A 19,306-nucleotide genomic window follows, 5' to 3' on the forward strand; every position below is an offset into this window, starting at 1 on the left:
CTGAGCATGAGAGAAAAGATTCTGTGATCTGATGAGATGAAAATGGAATTCTTTGGCTTAAATGCAAAGCCCTATGTCTGACGGAAACCAAGCTCATCACCCATTTAACACCATCCCTATCGTGAAGCATGGTGGTGGAGAAACATGCTATGAGGATGCTTTTCAGCGGCAGGGACTGGGAGACATGTAAGGAAAGAAAGAACAACGATTGGAGCAAATACAGGCAAATTCTTGAGGAGAACCTTCTTCAGAGTGCAAAAGACCTTACTTAGACTGTAGTGAGTATATATGTTCCAACAGTACAATAATGACCCAGTGAACAGCCAAAGCAACACTGGAATGGCTTCAGAACAAGAACGTGAAAGTCCTTGAGTGGTCCAGCCAAAGCCCACACATGAATGATTGAATCCCATTGAGAATCTGTGGAAAGACTTGAAGATTGCTGTTAAATGATGCTCCCCATCCAATTTGACAGAGCTTGAGCAAATCTTTAAGGAAGAATGGGAGAAGCTCCCCAAATCCAAATGTGCAAAGCTGATACAGACATGCCCAAGAAGACTCATAGCTGTATTCACTGCCAAAGGCACTTCGCCAAAGTATTGATTCAGGGGGTGAATACTTATGTATTGTTGCGGATCTGCCGCCGGCCTTCTCCCCTTACCAAGGGGGGATTAGTCCCCTTGTCTTTAACTGGCTTGGCGGGACCCGGGACCTATGACGTCCCTCCCGGACAGCACGAAATAGGGTATTAGGACTAAAATTCGCTATTACCTAATTACTCGCGCTGCCCTGAAACGAGGAAATAAGCCCCGCACAAACCACGTGTGTTGAGATGCCGAGCGGTGAATACACGCGATCCGTGCCGTTTAGATGGTGAGCCCGGTTCTAGCGGTCTTATTCGTGCCACGCTTAGTCAATGGCGAAATCACAGAGGCGATCGAATTGGAAAAAGGAAGAACAAGATTTATTTACACTATACAATGGTTCAAGAAAAAGGGGACACAGTGCAGCCTTATACAGTCTTACTTAATACCCAGGACAAACGGGCCCGTCTCACACACACACACTGACACGGGGCTTGCAGCTGCAGGATGATGGTCCGCACATCCAGGGATGGCTCCCATGCAGCTCCCTCTGGTCTCCGGCTCGTCCCGTGCAGATGGAAGGAGGAGAAGGCAGGAGATCGTAGCGCGCCGTTTGGACGCACAGGGTTATTACGGGGCGAACGGTAGGGGGGTGGGCTCTGGTGCGGTTGGCGGTTAATCACTCGCAGGTTTATCCGTGTCTACTCACGTGGCTGAAGTAGGTGCTATTCGCCACCGGCGCGTCTGGCTGCAGCCGTGTACTCGTATCCCCAACGCCTCTTCTTCCTCCCCTCTGGCGCGTACGTTATACTGCGAGGTACAGTTCAATGCCTCCAAAGCGAGTGAGTCCTTAAATCCTCAAAGTCCTCCCGATAGCAAGTCCTCGCATCAAGCCCTCTCCCAACAAGTCCTTTCTCTCCTCTGCGAGTCCTTCCCCAACAAGTCCTTTCTTTCCTCTGCGAGTCCTGTTCAAGGGCTTTTTGCAGTGAACTATATAGGCACGCCCCGCGAACCTTCTCGAACTCACCAGACGCGCTTCTCCATGCCCTCTCATGCCATGCCGTTAGAACACTGATTGGCTGGTGGCTCTTACCGTCATCGCCTCTGACGCTCCGATCTCAACGCCGCCCAAACCCCGACCCCGCGCTCCTCCTTCTCAGGCCTACCTCGTGTTACTCGACTAGTGAGCGAGCAAAGGGCAGCAAATGCTTAACAAACTGAGCGGGCAGCCAAATGGGTAACAAACTGAGCGGGCAGCCAAATGGGGCGTGGGATGGATTCCGCCCATCGAGGTGGAATTGGAGGGTGGACGCAAAATGAACGGGACCAAATCTCGTCTTTACACAACGCAGATATTAATAGGGGAAATGGCCTATACTTACACATACTATGACATAACTAATACTACAAGTGGGCCTACGTGTTGCTCATGGAACTAACTATGAGGGGCAAACCTTTAGCCTTTAATGATCAATATGTGCAAATCTCAAAACCGTAGCAGTATATTAGTTATTTCTGTATTTCATTTTTAATTATTTTGTAAAAGTTTCTAAAAAAAAAATCCACTTTTGAAATTATGGGGTATTATGTGTAGATCAGTCACAAAAAAAATTCTCAATTTAATCCATTTTAAATTCAAGTTGTAACACAAGAAAATGTGAAAAAGTCAAGGGGTGTGAATACTTTCTGAAGGCACTGTATATATTGTTATGGCCACACCTTTCAGAAGTACTACGAGGGGGAATCCCTGGTTCTCCTCGAACTTACGATCGTGTTCGTCGTCGGGATTAACACCCCTGGTGACGAAAGGCCAACCAAGCTTTAACTCCGAGGCGTTCACTCAAACTATGGCGGTGATATTTTGCACGCGTGAGGGTGTAGTGGAGGGCAGCAAGCTTACCTGGACGGACGGATGCGCCATGGGGTTTTCGATTCCCACAACAAATAAACGGACAGGACAACGAATTAAAATTGAACAAACAATGGTTTAATAAAAATAAATGCCAGGGAACAAGAAATGTGCGGTACTAAAGTTCCCATATTGAGGATCCTCCATCAGACACAATTCCAACACAAGGGAAAAATAATGAAAGTAATAACATGTGTGTGGTGTGTTTGCCTGCTACTCCGTAATTTCCTCGAGCGGTCCCCGAACCCCGCCAACCGCTGCACGGGTCCCCGGGTCTTTGCGCAAGCAACGCACACGTTGGCGCCAAGACCGTTCACCGCCAGCCGCCGGCGTGAAGTGCTCAGGCCCTCACTCCTTTCTCGTCCCACGCTCCAAAAAGCACCGAGGTCTCTCTGGCTCACATGGCATGGCACGCAGCCGTCACGAAGCCAGCACCAACGGGATCAGAGAAAATGATGCTTTCGCCCCTCCACGCAGCCAGGAACAGAGCAAGCGCGTGAATGCCGCCACCAAGAGGGAGACAAACCGCGACCGCTCGCAATGAATGTCTGAACCAGAAGAGAGAAAATACAACTGCTCGCTAAGAATGTCCAACCCAAGAGAGACGTGTGACTGCACGCTATGAAAACCCAGAGCCAAGAAAAGTTAAATAATAAACGACTGTGACAGGATGAAAGCCCGGACCAGGAGAAAGGCGTGCGACCATTCGCCACAAATGTCCGAACAAAGAGAGAGGGAAAATTGGCGGGACGTGTCCTTTTTGTCCCTGGTGCTTGAGCGTTCTATGATGACGTCCACGCGCGTTCCAATCAGCGAGTGTCATCGCATCGCACCTCGGCCACGATCTATCATCACCTCTCAGGGCGGAGCCTCACGGCCCCTCTTGCCGGCCCTTGTGATGACTCGGCTGGTGGCGTCAGTGGTAGTGTTCGAATGTCCGCATCCGTTTGGACGTTAATTAGGTTTACTTAGTATAGGTGCGGAGTGCATGGATGGTGTTGCATGAGTCATAAGGAACGAACGGAAAACCACAGAGGAAATTTATATACAGGGAATTATTCCTCATACCCTAACTAATTAGCATAGCTCCAACCCTCACATGGATACAAATATACAACCTTACATGACATCCGGCCTGACTTAAGTACACGAAGGTGGCTACACGACATACGGAGCACACTACCCTATACAATCCTACCTGGCCTAAGTTATTTCATGAGATACCCCATAAACGTAACATTACCAAGCCTGGGGCTACCAGGCACAAATTACTTCATACCATGGCAGGTTGATAGCCAACCGCAAATGCCAATCAGTCCGCCACGTGGTTAGAGGGTTCTCTGTCTAACTTACCATTTACCTGTTCCATGTGCTTTCCAATTGGGGAATGTTCTTTCGGCTATGCAGCAATCTTATCTTAATTAGGGCGGCCGAGCTTTACTGCTGGCGTGTGCCAGACCGTAATGAGGCAATTCTTTGGGAAATTAGAATCTCCCAGGCTAACCTAATGTGCGAACAGCGCTGAATCAATGGCGAAATGATGGGCATGGACAGATTGGAAAGGAACGTCAACAAGAGATTTATTTATACAAGGTATGAGCTGGATCATGCAAAGGTGGGAGGGAACTCGAGGGTATTAATGTTCGGTGCGGGGGGGGGGGAGGTTGGGGGGAGCGAAGGGGGAAGAGAAGGTACACTGGAATAAAGGGAATAATGGAGAAATGCAGATTATAAATGTACAAGTGATCCCAAGCAATGAAGGGTGCAGTGATATTTACAAGCAGAAAATAAAATGCATGAGATGCAGACTTAATTGTAGGCCTTACCTACTGGATAGACACAATACAGCGCACCCATCAGACCATCCGTGGAGGGAGAAAAGACCAGAAGATAGAGAAAGTACAAGGGTCGTCGGCCGCTTGCTTACCGGACAGAAGCAGACGTGTTTCCACGACCCAAGCGCAAAAGGAAGGGGTAAAGAGGGGAGCAATACTTGTGGCATCTAGGGTGGGTGACTGTAGATGGTGCAATGTCATGTGTGTCATGCAAATGGTGCAAGAGAACTGTGAAGGTGTGTGATCAGTGGTGATAAAATAATAAAATGAAGCTGAGAAAAGAAAGTGTGAGATAATAGCCTACTGTATGAGAGCCTAAAATATATGTGTAGTGTGGCTTGGCTTTGGCCCTAGTATGCGCTCGCTCTGTCTGCTCACCACTTCAGCCCCTAGCCAACATGACTGCCACCCCTCGAGCCCAGATCGTCCACCTCCAATGCACGCATAGAGAGTGCAGGCAGTGACAATAGGGAGAGGGAGAGAGGGAGAGAGGGAGAGAGGGAGAGAGGGAGAGAGGGAGAGAGGGAGAGAGGGAGAGAGGGAGAGAGAGAGAGAGAGACTTTTGAGGTCCTTTTATTACAAAAATATAACAGTGTGTATGTACAATTTACAAATCAAAAATCCCAACAAAACAAGAGTGAAAAAGAAAGCAAGGAAACAACGAGTATAACAATTATTCATTCCATTTTTACAAAAACATAAAATAAAGCAATACTACCAAAAATATATAAAGACTTGATTATTTAAGAAAGAGATAACACCAACTCATTTTGGCGTACTTCACAAACATTTTACAAACACCATTTTTCCACAAACACATCAAGTTCAGCCATGGTCTTGGAAAATTTTAATTCAAGTTTTACCCTTGCAGAAACAAGCGCAGTGAAAAACGTCATGACTTTGCATTGGTGAAGCGGTTTACCGTTACGCTTCTCCTTTCTTGACAAGTATGTAGCAAGTTTTGCTGTTGCTACAAAAAAACACAACAGTTCATATTTTTGTCCTGTGTACATTTCTTTTTGAACCCAAAAATAAAGGAGCAAAAAGTAAATCTGAAATTAAATTTGTGTGACACAAAGTTCAGCCAGTGAAATAATGGACAAAGTCTTTCACAGCCAATTAAAAAATGAAATACATCCTCATTTACAGAGCAAAAGGGGCAGCATGCAGATATTGGGGCAAAATTCCTCAAATATGTATTGCATGGGATGATCCAGTGGGCAATGCGCCACTGGAGATCCCCTGTTCTTTTGGTGATTTGCTTACAATACATCGCTTCCCATACAGGTTCAGTGGGGGGAGGGGCGTTTAATGGAGAAACACCGAGAATTGGGGACACGCAACACCTATACAGGCTCTTGCTGCTTGCAGCTTGTAATTCATTTGTCCCTGTGCTAACAGGTAGAAGTTCTCTGGGGGAGCAGTCAAAAATCAGTTTCGGGAAATATGACCCATCAGGATGTCCATGTGTAGTTTGGGTCCATAATACCAGTAGCTGATGACCTTTTTGTATGACCTTCCTCAATATTAAGCCGATTGTCCTCTTGGACCGAATTCCTGTCATATTTGAAATTTCCTCCACAGTCTTCCACCCTACACCAGAGTTTGGCCGTAGGTGCCATACTTTGTTCATGCATGCACCATGAGGCGTTGGCACAAATCACGGCTCTTGAATACATCAGGGAAGAGAGGGTTGAAAAACAGTGGTTCAACTTCGAACATCCCTGGGGAGTATGTGTCCACTTTGCGACACATGGTAAGACCTTTCCAGGCATTGAGAAGGCTCTGGTAGAATATAGGGAGCGTTGATGTATCCACATCCTTGAGGTGGGTCAGGAATACTTCGTGACCATAGCCGAGCCTGCCCGCCTGTTGCAGAATATGACAGGCCAATGGGTAGTTTGGCAGGTGCTCAACATATAGAAGGCGCTGAATGGAGCACAAGCGAAAGGCCATGGGGCGGGATTTCACGTGAACAAGGCCTTGGTCTCCTTCAGATGAAGTATGGCATATTACGTTTGGCCACAGCCAATGAAGGCCTCCCCAAAAAAGTCCACAAGTTTGGCCTGTATCATTCGAAGCAGCACTTCTGGCGGTTGTAGGCAAATAAATCGATGCCAAAAAGTTGCAGCAACCAAGCTATTGGCAACTAAGACACGGCCCTTAAATGAAAGGTGCGGTCGGGCTCTTTTCCACAGGTTCAGTCTCCTTTCCATTTCTCCAATCAAGCCTTCCCAATTATTTTCCATAAATTGTGTGGAACCAATGAACACACCAAGGTAGTCGATACCATCTGCCTTCCATTCTAAGTTTTCCGGAAGAGGAGATAGATGTGTCGAGACAGGGAGGCAACTATTAAGGTATGGCAACCAAATAGCTTTGCTTTTCCTCCAATTAACTTTCAGTGAAGAGGCCTGGAAAAAGGTTCTCAAGGCTTTAACAAGAGCATCAATATCCCGGTTGTTTCTGATTATGACGCACACATCATCTGCATACGTTGATATAGTCAGTGGTGGACTCATTGGGAAACACGTCAGGCCAGAGATATTCTCCCTGAGCTTACAAAGTAATGGTTCCATTGCTAACGCAAAAAGCAATCCTGAGACTGGGCAACCCTACCGTACCCCTCTCTGAACCTGTATGGAGGAAACGAGTTCATTGTTTACCTTAATTACACTAGATATGTCAGTGTGCAATAGAGATTTGAAGGCTCTGAAGTTAACCCCACAGCCACATGCTTCCAGAACACGCCACAAAAAAACATGATCAATACTGTCAAAGGCTTTTTCATGGTCTAGAAAAATTATTCCAAAATCATTTTGATCGTGTCCAGTAAATCCCGAACTAAAAAAATGTTGTCATAAATGGATCGACTGGGGATGCAGAAAGTCTGATCGGGTAGGACCAGATCACCAATGACTTTCTTCAGACGATTTGCCATCGCTTTTGAAAACAGTTTGTAGTCTGTGCACAATACTGAAACTGGTCTCCAATTCTCCATCCACCAGAGATCTCCTGACTTTGGGAGGAGACTCACCACTGCTCTCCTTAGACTTAATGGCATTGCACCAGGTCGTAGGGATTCTTGGATTACCTTTAAGAGTTCTGGACCTAAAAGGTCCCAAAATTCCAAGTAAAACTCGGCTGGTAGGCCATCAATTCCTGGAGCTTTTCCAGATTCCATTTCAGCCAGAGCACATTCTAATTCAGGAAGCGTTAATGGCACATCCAGCTCCAGCCGTTGAGTCTCAGTCAGGGATGGGAGATGGGAGGTAAAGAGTTTCATCTTATCCTCACAAACATCTTTTTTTGCAAACAGTTCTGAATAGTACTTTATAATGGTATTTTTTTGCCCCATCAGAATTTGCAATTACATTTTCACTGGGGACCATAACTGATAAAATAGGCCGAGTTGGCTTCGTTTAGGATTCGAGGTGAAAAAGGATTTGCTAGGGCTATCTGATACTTTCATATTTTTTATTCTTAATCTAACTAACAATCCTGCAGCTTTCTCCTGCAATAGTTCTCTAAGTTGGGTCTTTCTTTCAAGGAGTAACTTATAGTTCGCCTCATTCTCTTGTTTCGCCAGTTTGTTCTCCAGTTTTAGAATTTCAGTTTCTAACCGAGCCAGTGTGACTTGACTTTCATGAGTAACATATGAATTAAACTGTTAACAAAACAACCTTATATGGGTTTTCATATTGTCCCACCACAGGTTAATGGAAGCAAAACGGGGCTTTTTTACAACTACTGCTATCCATAGATTGCAAAAGGCTTCCTTGAAAAAGGCATCATCCAAAAGCCTCGTGTTAAATTTCCAATAGGCACTAGTATGCTTAAACTGAGGAAAGGATAGGCCCATAGTGACCATGTGGTGGTCATAGAAGATAGATGGGACAATATTTGAGAAGGTTATCATATTCCTAAAACATGGGGTGATGTACCATCTGTCAAGCCTCGCTACGGACGCTTGACCATTGGAACATCGACACCATGTATATTGTTGGTCATTTGGGTGTATCAAGCGCCATACATCAAGAAAACCCACGATGGAAAGGAAATGGGAGAGGTCACCATGGGCTTCGTGATGTGGTTCTGGTGAGTTTCTGTCCAATTTGGGCTCAAACGTGCAATTTAAATCACCCCCATGCATACAGTCACGTGAAAAAGTAAGTAAACTCCATGTAAAGTTTTGACTTTTTCAAAATATTTCAACATACAGCTATTTGATCTTCATTTCAACAATATTGATAGATAAAGGTGATATAATAGAACAAACAACAAGAAACATTTACATTTTGTAGTCCATTGTATAATTTAAATAAACATAAATGCAAATTTCGCATGTGGAAAAAGTAAGTACACCCTTCGCTCTAATAGGTGGTATTGCCCCCTTTGGCAGAAACAACCTCAAGTAGGCGCTTCTTATAACTGTCTACCAGTCTCTGACATCGACTGGGAGAAATTTTTGCCCACTCCTCCATGCAGAATTCTTTCATCTGTGCGATGTTTGAGGGGTTTCTTGCATGCACATCCCGTTTCAAATCCCCCCACAACATCTCGATGGGATTTAGATCCGGGCTTTGACTTGGCCATTCCAAAACCCTCCATTTCTTCCTTTTCAGCCATTCCTTGGTGGATTTACTGGTATGTTTAGGGTCATTGACATGTTGCAAGGTCCACCTTCGGTTGAGCTTCAACTTTCCAACAGATGGCCTCACATTATCCTCAAGCACCCTCTGGTACAATGAAGAATTCATAGTGGATTCTATGATGGTGAGCTGCCCAGGCCCTGATGCAGCAAAGCTGCCCCAAAACATAATATTTCCACCACCCTGCTTTACAGTTGGTATCAGGTTCTTGTGGTCAAATGCTGTATTTGGTTTTCGCCAAACATGTCTTCGGGTACTGTGGCCAAATAGCTCTACCTTTGACTCCAGAGCATATTGTTCCAGAAGTGCTGATCTTTGCCTCGGTGTTCATTGGCAAACTTTATTCTTGCCCTGATGTTCTTTCTGGACAGCAAAGGTTTCCTCCTGGCACACCTCCCATGTAGATCAAATTTGTGCACGTTCTTTCTAATGGTAGACTCATGCACTTTGACATCAACAGTGGCAAGAGCTACCTGTAGGTCCCGTGATGACATTCTGGGGTTCTTAGAGACTTCTTTCAGCATCTTGTGGTCTACTCTCGGGCTGAACTTGCTGGGGCGGCCTGGCCTGAACAAGTTGGCAGTTGTTTGGAATCTTCTCCACTTGTAGATGATCTTCCGGACAGTCGAATGATTGATTTCAAATTGCTTGGAGATCTTTATAAATCCCTTCCCAGGCTCGTCGGCATCTCTAACCTTCTTTCTGAAGGCCTCAGAGAGCTCTTTTGATCGAGGCATGGTGACACCGCACACTTCAACAACAAAGAGCAAACCAAACTAAATGTCTGAGGTTTAAATAAGACAGGTCCCTCCAAGATCCTCTCTAACGATGTTCTAATCATTTGCACCTGAGCTGGTGCACCTGATTCTAATTTTAGATATTTGAAGTAGTGATAAATGTAGGGGTGTACTTACTTTTTCCACATGCGAAATTTGCATTTATGTTTTTTTTCAATTATACAATGGACTACAAAATGTAAATGTTTCATGATATTTGTTATATTATATCACATTTATCTATCAATATTGTTGAAATGAAGATCAAATAGCTGTATTTTGAAATATGTTGAAAAAGTCTACTTTACATGCGGTGTACTTACTTTTTCACGTGACTGTATGCACTGATTGAGGTCAAACAATTTTAAATGGTTTACGACGACAGTAAAGAAAGTTTTATGGTCAGTACTTTCACTTGGTGCATTTACATTTAAAATAATAAATTTTAGGTTATTAATATCCAGTTCCAGGGAAGCAAACCGGCCCTTTATCACCTCCTGAAAGAGGCAAGAGTCAGGTACAAGTCCTGGTTTTAACAAGAACCCAACTCCAGCAGATACAGACGACATGTTACTGAAGAAGCATTTACCTTTAAAAATGCTGCCCCAGTCATGTTCAACCTTTCTTAATGATATGAGTTTCCTGCAGTAAGATCACATCAACTTGTTTCCGTTTGAATAAACTATTTACTTGGATCTGGCGGATGTTAATCGCCCCACCACCATTTATATTAAGAGTTGCAAGAGTGAGTGTCTTAATATTTGTTGGTGAATTTTGTCTGAAGCTGAGAAAACTCAAACTTTGCCTTTGTTATTATTTTTTCTTTAGTCGATGAAACTGTGATTTTGTTAGGTTTAGTTCCTCAGATTTTTTTAGGACCAGTTTTGCATCCTAAATAAAGGAAGCCAAGTCGGGGAAATGATCAAAAATGACAACATTTCCTTGTCTGTACGTTTCATTGAGAAACGAGAGAACAAGATGAGGAGGGACTTGGGGCTGATCTACCAACTACCATTGATTGTGATACAACCGTTACATCCACCTCCTCCTCTGATTCCGATAAATCAGACATTGTCCCACAGGGGTCTGGGTCAATACCCTCAGCCATTCCTCTTTTATGAACAAGCATGCCAGTGTCTGGGGGTCTCCAGAGTGCTGGGTTTGGGAAACATCGGCAGCCTGACTACGACTTTACTCAAATGGAGTCAAATCTTTGTTTCCACACTCCTGTGGATTTGCGTTTACACCCTCATTTGCTAAATGGGCATAATAATGTTGGCCCATAGTTTGATCACCTTCATGTGGTCGGATCAATGACGTATCATTCACTGACTCACTGTCAGCCATATTTACCTCATCACCTTCGTCCGTGTGGGTAATGGAAGCACTTTGTTGTACCATTTGAATCCCGTTACACTTCTCCAGGTGTTCCATTTCATTTATTTGGTCCACGTTTTGCACTGAGATTTCAGGAGTATCCTGAAGAGTTTCTGCACCGAAGGTCTGCACATCGAGCACAACCTTTTTAACATCACCTGGTGTTAACGACTCATCAAGTGCCCTTCGTTTACTAGTCATCAATTTAGATTCGGTATCCATAGCAACGCTTTGCCGAGGAGGAATAACATTGGCGATTGAGCTGCTGGTTTCACCCTCATTGGGAACAATAAGCCGTGAATTAACGTTTACCTCCTCCTAGTTGGGAATGTTAATTTGTGGAGTACCGGTAACCTCCTCCTCATTGGGAATGTTAATTTGTGTAGACACGTTAACCTCCTCCTTACACACCGCATCAGTGTGACTTTTTTTTCCACACCTGACACACGAGGCTTTTGGACAAAACCGTTTTAAATATCCGAACGCTCCACACTGAAAACACGTTAAGATGGCGGACGGTGCATACAGCTGGTAGTTCGTGTCCTCAAAGTTTATTTTGAACGACATATTGAGGCCCGTATCGTCCCCACGGTCTGGTAGGACCATGTACACCTGCCTTTCGAAACTCATGACGTGTTTTACACGTTCATTCCGACAGCCAAGAGGAATTGTGGATATCGGAGACACCATTTTTACCATAACGTGATAATGAAGGAGTCCGGACTCCAGCAGAATACGAATAAAGGATGGCAAGGCACAAACTCGTCCGAGAAGCTATTTATTCTCAAAACCAACTCGGGAACACTGTAAAGCCCGTTTATCGGGCTGCATTATAAAGCACAACCAGAAACCGAAACCGAAACCGAAAGCCACACCTCTCAAGCGAGGCGTGCTACGGTGGTCATGTGATCAACAGGTGTAGCTGATTATACCCGCACGCGGCACGCTTTGGTGGTCATGTGACCAGCCACTCTGGCGCCGCGGATCCCCGCCGGTGACGTCACCGGCTGGAGCAAGGAGATTCTGATGCTGGTCTTGCTTGGGGGACCCATGGGTCGCCACACACGCCCCCCTAGAATGGACTTGGTCCAGGGAGGTCAACCTGAGGGGGGTCTGGATGACCCGAACGAAACGACCCCTGACCAGTCATGGGGGGGGGGGGTCCGGTGTGGTGGCGTGTGATCGGACGGGGGGTGCAGGCAGGGGGGGTCCGGTGTGGTGGCGGGTGGTCGGACGGGGGGTGCAGGATGGGGGGCGGCCGAGGGGCCGGGCAAGTCCTCGGGGGAGGCTGCCGAGGTTCCTCGCGGGCCTCCCGAGGTTGCAGTTCGCGGGTGCAGTGCCGAGAAGGCTCGAGCGGTGCATGCGAAAAGCGGGTGAGCCAACGGAGGGGCTGGTCAAGGCCTCGGGGGAGGCTGCCGAGGTTCCTCACGGGCCTCCCGAGGTTGCAGGGTCAGAGAAGTAGTTGCGGTTGTAGTTGTAGGTGCGCGAGAGTGACGAAGCGGCCGTGCCGCGAACGTCAGTGCGCGCGAAGGTGACGAAGCAGCCGTTCTGCCAACGTCAGTGCGAGCGAAGGTGACGAAGCAGCCGTGCCTTCGGAGGGTCTTGGAATAACTTCGCCCCTCCGGTCGTAGAGGAGGAGCCGAGCGCGGTGCGCGGACCTCATAGTCATGGCCGTCGTTGTTTCCGAAACTCCGGCATTTCGAAACCGCGTTCGAAACTGCGCCCGAAGCCGTGCGGGAGAAGCCGGCGTCACCAGCTTAGGTGGCTTCCCTGGGTAGGGCGTGCTTGCCGTGTCCGTTCGCAGCCCCCGCATCCGTGCGGGGGCAGTCGGGGTTGCGTGTTCAAATTCGCGGTCACCAGTGAAGGAGTCCGGACTCCAGCAGAATACGAATAAAGGATGGCAAGGCACAAACTCGTCCGAGAAGATATTTATTCTCAAAACCAACTCGGGAACACTGTAAAGCCCGTTTATCGGGCTGCATTATAAAGCACAACCAGAAACCGAAACCGAAACCGAAAGCCACGCCTCTCAAGCGAGGCGTGCTTCGGTGGTCACGTGATCAACAGGTGTAGCTGATTATACCCGCACGTGCGGCACGCTTTGGTGGTCATGTGACCAGCCACTCTGGCGCCGCGGATCCCCGCCGGTGACGTCACCAGCTGGAGCAAGGAGATTCTGATGCTGGTCTTGCTTGGGGGACCCATCGGTCGCTACAATAACACGGTCATAATCCTGTCATTGGAAATTAACGGAGGTACGTTCGATATAACGACTCTCGTTGCGAGAGTCAACATCAGCGACGCCATCATAAAATGACCACTCGCTGTGCTTATTCCGGCAATTACAACGTCATGGACGAGTTCATCGTCTGAAACGAAAGCAACTACCTTCTGATTCATACGTGATGCAGCACGTATATTTTCATCTACAATAATATTCCCAACTGCGAGAATAATGTCCTCGACAGGAACTCCATCGGGAGGAACGCACACTAACGCGTGCATCTGGGTTAAACTCTCGAAACTCTCAAATCGAGAGCGTACATTCACCATGTCGGCAATATTATCGCGCCCTTCTTGTCCGAACCGGACAAGAAGGTATCAAACCTAAATAAATCAAGCTTAAAAAAAAAAAAATGCATTATAAGCATAAACAAGGCTTACAAAGCGCCATCAAAACGGGTAGGCCGCACCCAAAATGGGCCCGCTCTTAATCCTCTCTCTCTCTCGAAGACAAATGTGTAGAAAGGATGAAACCAAAACGCCAAAGCATACAGGATGGAAAAGGAGAGGGGGGGGGAGGAGAAAATCACACAAAGGACTCACCACAACACAGAACAGTTGCTCACAGCCGCATGACGCCACACCCAAATCGCAACAGCCGGCAGGGGGCGACAGAGAGAGAGAAAGAGAGAGAAAGACAGAGAAAAACATAGAAAGACAGAGACAGAGACAGAAAACAGAGACAGAGAATAGAGCCTTCATCCATGGCACTTTTATATTCCCTTAGCGGGTGTGTGGCCTAGAAGTGGAATCTAGAAGGTTTTTTGCAGAATCCGGGATGCCGATTGGTGCATTGCCACTTTGCCCCACCCTTGCCAGACTTTTGAAGCCAATTTCCGTTAGACAGTATTTGTGATGCGCCACGGGAGGGAGCTCTGCAGTTACCATGGGTTTGAGGTCTAGCGATGTGTTCTCGGCACAGGACGGACACTTAGAGCTTGCAATTGGTCGTAGTTGCTTGTTAAAGACAGACGGAGCAATTACATATCCACTGGATGCTAATGGCCAATTAATACCTGTCTGTACATATGTGTAACAAAGTTCAGCGAACGAACGTAAGCTCTGGCCATCACCTACAACGATCCCCTCTCCATGTCTCCTGCAGAAAACGCTGCTCGGTGGATGAGGTGAGGATGATAGCCGTAGGTGAGCAAGTCATGTGTGGTTGGAGCAAAGGTTGTGGCGATTGGCATGGTCAGGTTTTCGTGTGGCAATGATAGGCGTGCACAGTGTCTTAATGGAATGTAAATTAACGTGAAAATTATAATAAAACTAAAATATAGTGTAACTAAAAATCTGTATTAATAGATGGTCATTGTTATGTACTAATGTGTCGTGTAAGAGAAGATTATGGGGAATAACGGAATGGAGCTGTTGGGTTCTGGCGCACAATTTGAACCAGCTTTTGGCGCAATATGCTAATTCCTCTTATCGAGCCATGGCAACTACTCACCCACGCAACACAGAGCAATTAAACTAAAACACGGCACTCAATATGCCCACTAGGAAATGAGAGAAAGGGAGAAAAACCTCTCTACCCTTACCAACACATTGCATTACATTCCAACCCACTACACAAGGGAAAGAAGCCATTCTAATCTTTCACTATGGAAATTACTACACTGAGGATCCTGTATGTTGTTTGCCTTTGGGGCCGGTTCACAGTACCGCAACAATATGTATATACGTATATGGAGTGTGAGGAGCACTCCTCCAAATCTCCATGCATGTGCAGACCATTGTGTCACCTCTGACCCAGAGGCTTCAGCCCAGCCGCTCCATAATATGGGAGATGTATATGTTGGTCATTGGTTGAACATCAAAACAGAGCCGCCTCTCATGCACTTGTGACAGTATCTGAATTAACATCTATATGATGTAGTGCTGTGGGATGTCTCTTCCAGAGCTTACATGTGTGTGTATATATATATATTTTTGCGGATCTCGAGCCCGTCGACGTACAGAGGGGGGTTAAACCCTCTTCCCCTTTGGGCCTTCGAGTCCACGAGGCCGCTACCCACTTTTCACCCGTGGGGCGGATTGCGGAGCAATTCCAGCCGCCACCCCCATAGCGAGCGTGCGGAAGGGTATCCGGTCGAATCCCCAAGTACCTTCTATACACACGCCGCCACGAGAATGGGGACTGGATCTTGCACGAGTCACGCTGGTCTGATACGCCCGAGCAGTTTGCGTGTCACGTGACTCGTGCCGTTAATTCTTATTGAACCCGATTAAGTGGTTTTATTCGTTCAGTGTGAAACCAATGGTGGGAAATGACGTGAACGGCCAAATGGATGTGAAAGAACACAGGTTTATTATAATGTACAAATGATCAGGGCAAAGAGACACAGAGCAGAAACTTATCATCCTTACTTAATCCCTGGACAAGGGCCCACTCACTCACGTGGGGAAAAGGATGAAGAGGGACGACGCGCTCCAAGCGCGGTCGTTGGCGCCGTTCGCCCTGGTCAGCTCGTTCGGCGTGTCCCTGGGATGTTCGCAGCACGTGCAGGGAGCTCAGGCAAGGAGATCGTTGGTGTCTGCGGCCCTGGGAGAGATCATCCTTGCAAGCGCTATTAACAGGCAGCAGAGTGCAGGGCAGGGAGAGTTCGTGCACAGAGAGCCTCGATCACAGAGAGAGTTCCAACCACATCTCTTTCACAGAGAGAACCCTCCACAGACTGCCGTTGTTAGCCACTCCCCTTGAGCTTCCATTGGCTACTCGCCGCTTACTGGCCACTCCCCTGTAGCTCCTCCCTCAGGCCTCCCAGACTCGTTCTGGGTGTAGCACATGGCATTCCAGCCCAACGAGCACATGGTATTCCAGCCCAAAGAACACATGGTATTACAGCCCAAAGAACAATGAAGCCTACACTTACTCGCCTGCTCCAACACATACTAACACAGGAAAGGAGACTATGCTTACATTTAATAAGAAATAACTGAACTAAGCGAGGCTACATGTTGTGGAGCAACTAACTAAGAGGGGGGGTTACCTTTATTCTCACAACCGTAACAATATGTATATATGTTCACGTGAAGTTCTGGGGTGACTGGCAATTGTGGTCTCTTAGAGACATACCATCCTCTTATAGTTATGTGGAGTCGACGTCCGTTATTCTGGCGTCTTTCAGGGCCTGGAACCGTCACGATATATAATGTTGATGAAGTTATTGTGGAACTTTAAAGTTTAATAACTTGGGATGCAAACCTGGTATAAAGAAACTGCAACTCGTGCATGAAAGCATAGTTTATAAAGTTTTAGCAATGTCAATGTTGTTTTTAAATTAAATTCATGAAATATGAAATATGAAAGCATAGTTTATAAAGTTTTATTAATGTTGATGTTGTTTTTAAATTTAATTCATGAAATATGAAATATGAAAGCATAGTTTATAAAGTTTTATTAATGTTAATGTTGTTTTTAAATTTAATTCATGAAATATGAAATATGAAAGCATAGTTTATAAAGTTTTATTAATGTTAATGTTGTTTTTAAATTTAATTCATGAAATATGAAATATGAAAGCATAGTTTATAAAGTTTTATTAATGTTAATGTTGTTTTTAAATTTAATTACAGTTGTTGAAGCTGATTGAAAATGGTGACAGTAGAAGAAAAGGTTAACTGTGTGTTATGACTCGCAGAACAGAATTCCATAGCAGCTGTGAGAAGAATATTCACTGCTCATCACAGGCAAGAGCACCAAATAGGCGCTGTATTAACAATTGAATGAAAACGTTTAAATATACCGGGTCAGTGAATGACAAACTACGATCTGGGAGGCCTCACATCAGTAAAAAGACTGTAGCCATCGTCCTGGAAGCATTTGAAATGAGTCCATGAAATTCGTTGTGATGTGGAACGAAAACGAAACATCTCACAATCAACAGTGCACAAAATTCTCAAAGTGAAATTGCATTAACATGCTCACATGATTCAGGTGGTTCAAATGTTAAAGGAAGAGGACTACCATGAAAGGCTACATACATTTCTGTCAACAGGTCAAATCAAAAGTCCGCAACCCCCCTGGGTTTCTTAACGAGTTGACATTTCCTGACGAGGCAACATTCCCCATCTTTGGCAAAGCCAACCGCGGCAATTCCCACATTTGTGTGACAGAAAAAAACCCCAGGAAGTCTGGCAACATGAAAGAGGCTCACCAAAAATATACGTCTGGTGTGCTATCCGGAAGTCACGCATTATTACCCAGGGGGACAAATGGGAAAAACATACGTGGCGTGCTGTAAAAGGTTGGCTGCTAAAAAATCATCTAAATATCTACAAAGCTCAGTTGACTTTTTTCTCCACGAAATAACAGCGAAACAGAGTTGAGTAAAAGGGTGAAAATTCGACAGATGCTGTGATAAATAACTACCTCTGTCGGTTTGAATGTTTGAAAGAGAATAGACGTCTGGATCATTTTTTGAATTAAATTTAAATCCCGATATATATATATATATAAATATATATATATATATATATATATATATATATATATAAACGCGAGGTGTCTGTGTGTGTGTCCGCGTTTTATTCAGAGATGGCTGAACGTATCTTCATCCAACTTTCAGAGGTTCATCAGTGAGGGCCTGGGAGTGTTTGAGGCAAAAAAAAATTTTGTGGGAAAAAGAAAAGGTTCGTTTTTTGTAGTTTAAAAAATATAAAATAAAATAAAATCGCTCGACAGTGCCGAAGCCTTTTTAAATGAATGGCAGTTATATACAAGTACACATTCGCATAAATAAATACAAAACAATTACCAGACATTTTAATACAAATAAATCAAACAATTCCGGATATGTACGAATTTGGCAGTACGGCTTCTTCTTCTTCCTGATCGGCATCACACTTAACTCAGAAACGTGAGCCACATTCACTCAGAAACGTGAGCCACATTCACTCAGAAATGTGAACCACATTCACTCAGAAACGTGAGCCACTCCCCTTCCTCTCCTGCCTCCCCCTCTCCTCCCCCCCCCTCTCCCCACCCTTCCCCCCTCCTTCCCCCCATCCCCTCCCCTCTCCACCCCTCCCCCCTCCCCTCCCCCCTCCCCCCCTTTCCCCCTCTCCTCCCCTTCCCCTCCTCCACTCTCCTCCCCTTTAAGATATAAATTCTCTGTAAAAGAGCTTCCACTTCTGACTGCTCCCCTTCCCCCTCTCCCCAGCCTTTCCCCCTCCTTCCCCCTCCCCTTCCCCCCTACTCCCCATACTCCCCTCACCCTCCCCCCTCCTCCTCCCCCTTCCCCTCCCCTTTACGATATCAATTCTCCGTAAAAGAGCTTCCACTTCTGACTGCTCCCCTTCCCCCCTCCCCTCCCCTTCCCCCCTCCTCTTCGCCTTCCACTCCCCTCCCCCTCCCCCTCCTCCTCCCCCTCTCCCCCTCTACTCCCCTCCCCCCGTTCCCCTCCCCTCCTCTCCCCCTTCCCCCCCGTTCCCCGCCCCTCCCTCGCCCGGCAACGCCGGGTACTTCTGCTAGTATCTATATATATATCTAGGAACAAAATGTATATGGACAACCATGCCGACAAGCTACTGAAAATCTGTAGGACGCCTCAATACAACATGACCCAATCTATACGCGAATACGGCACCTTCAGCGGTGATCATCCATTATGGTTTATCCATGTTCCTTGAGCAATGATGAAGGAAAAACGTAATTATAAGAAACCAAATATATCATAAATAAATTGTTATTACTCCCTGAACCATTTACATCTCAATATCAAGGCACATGTTGGGGCAAAAAATTAAAGAATTGTTGAAAATGCTCAATCCTGAATTTAATTGTCTTGTTTGTGAAGGTAACATGAGAAGACGCATTTTTGTGGTACTGTTAGTTATCACTTTCTGATTCACTGCTGCTGTCAAAGGTGGCAGGGTAGTGGGC

Source organism: Myxine glutinosa, chromosome 9 (assembly GCF_964187855.1).
Source record: "Myxine glutinosa chromosome 9, kmMyxGlut1.1, whole genome shotgun sequence".
NCBI lineage: Eukaryota > Metazoa > Chordata > Myxini > Myxiniformes > Myxinidae > Myxine > Myxine glutinosa.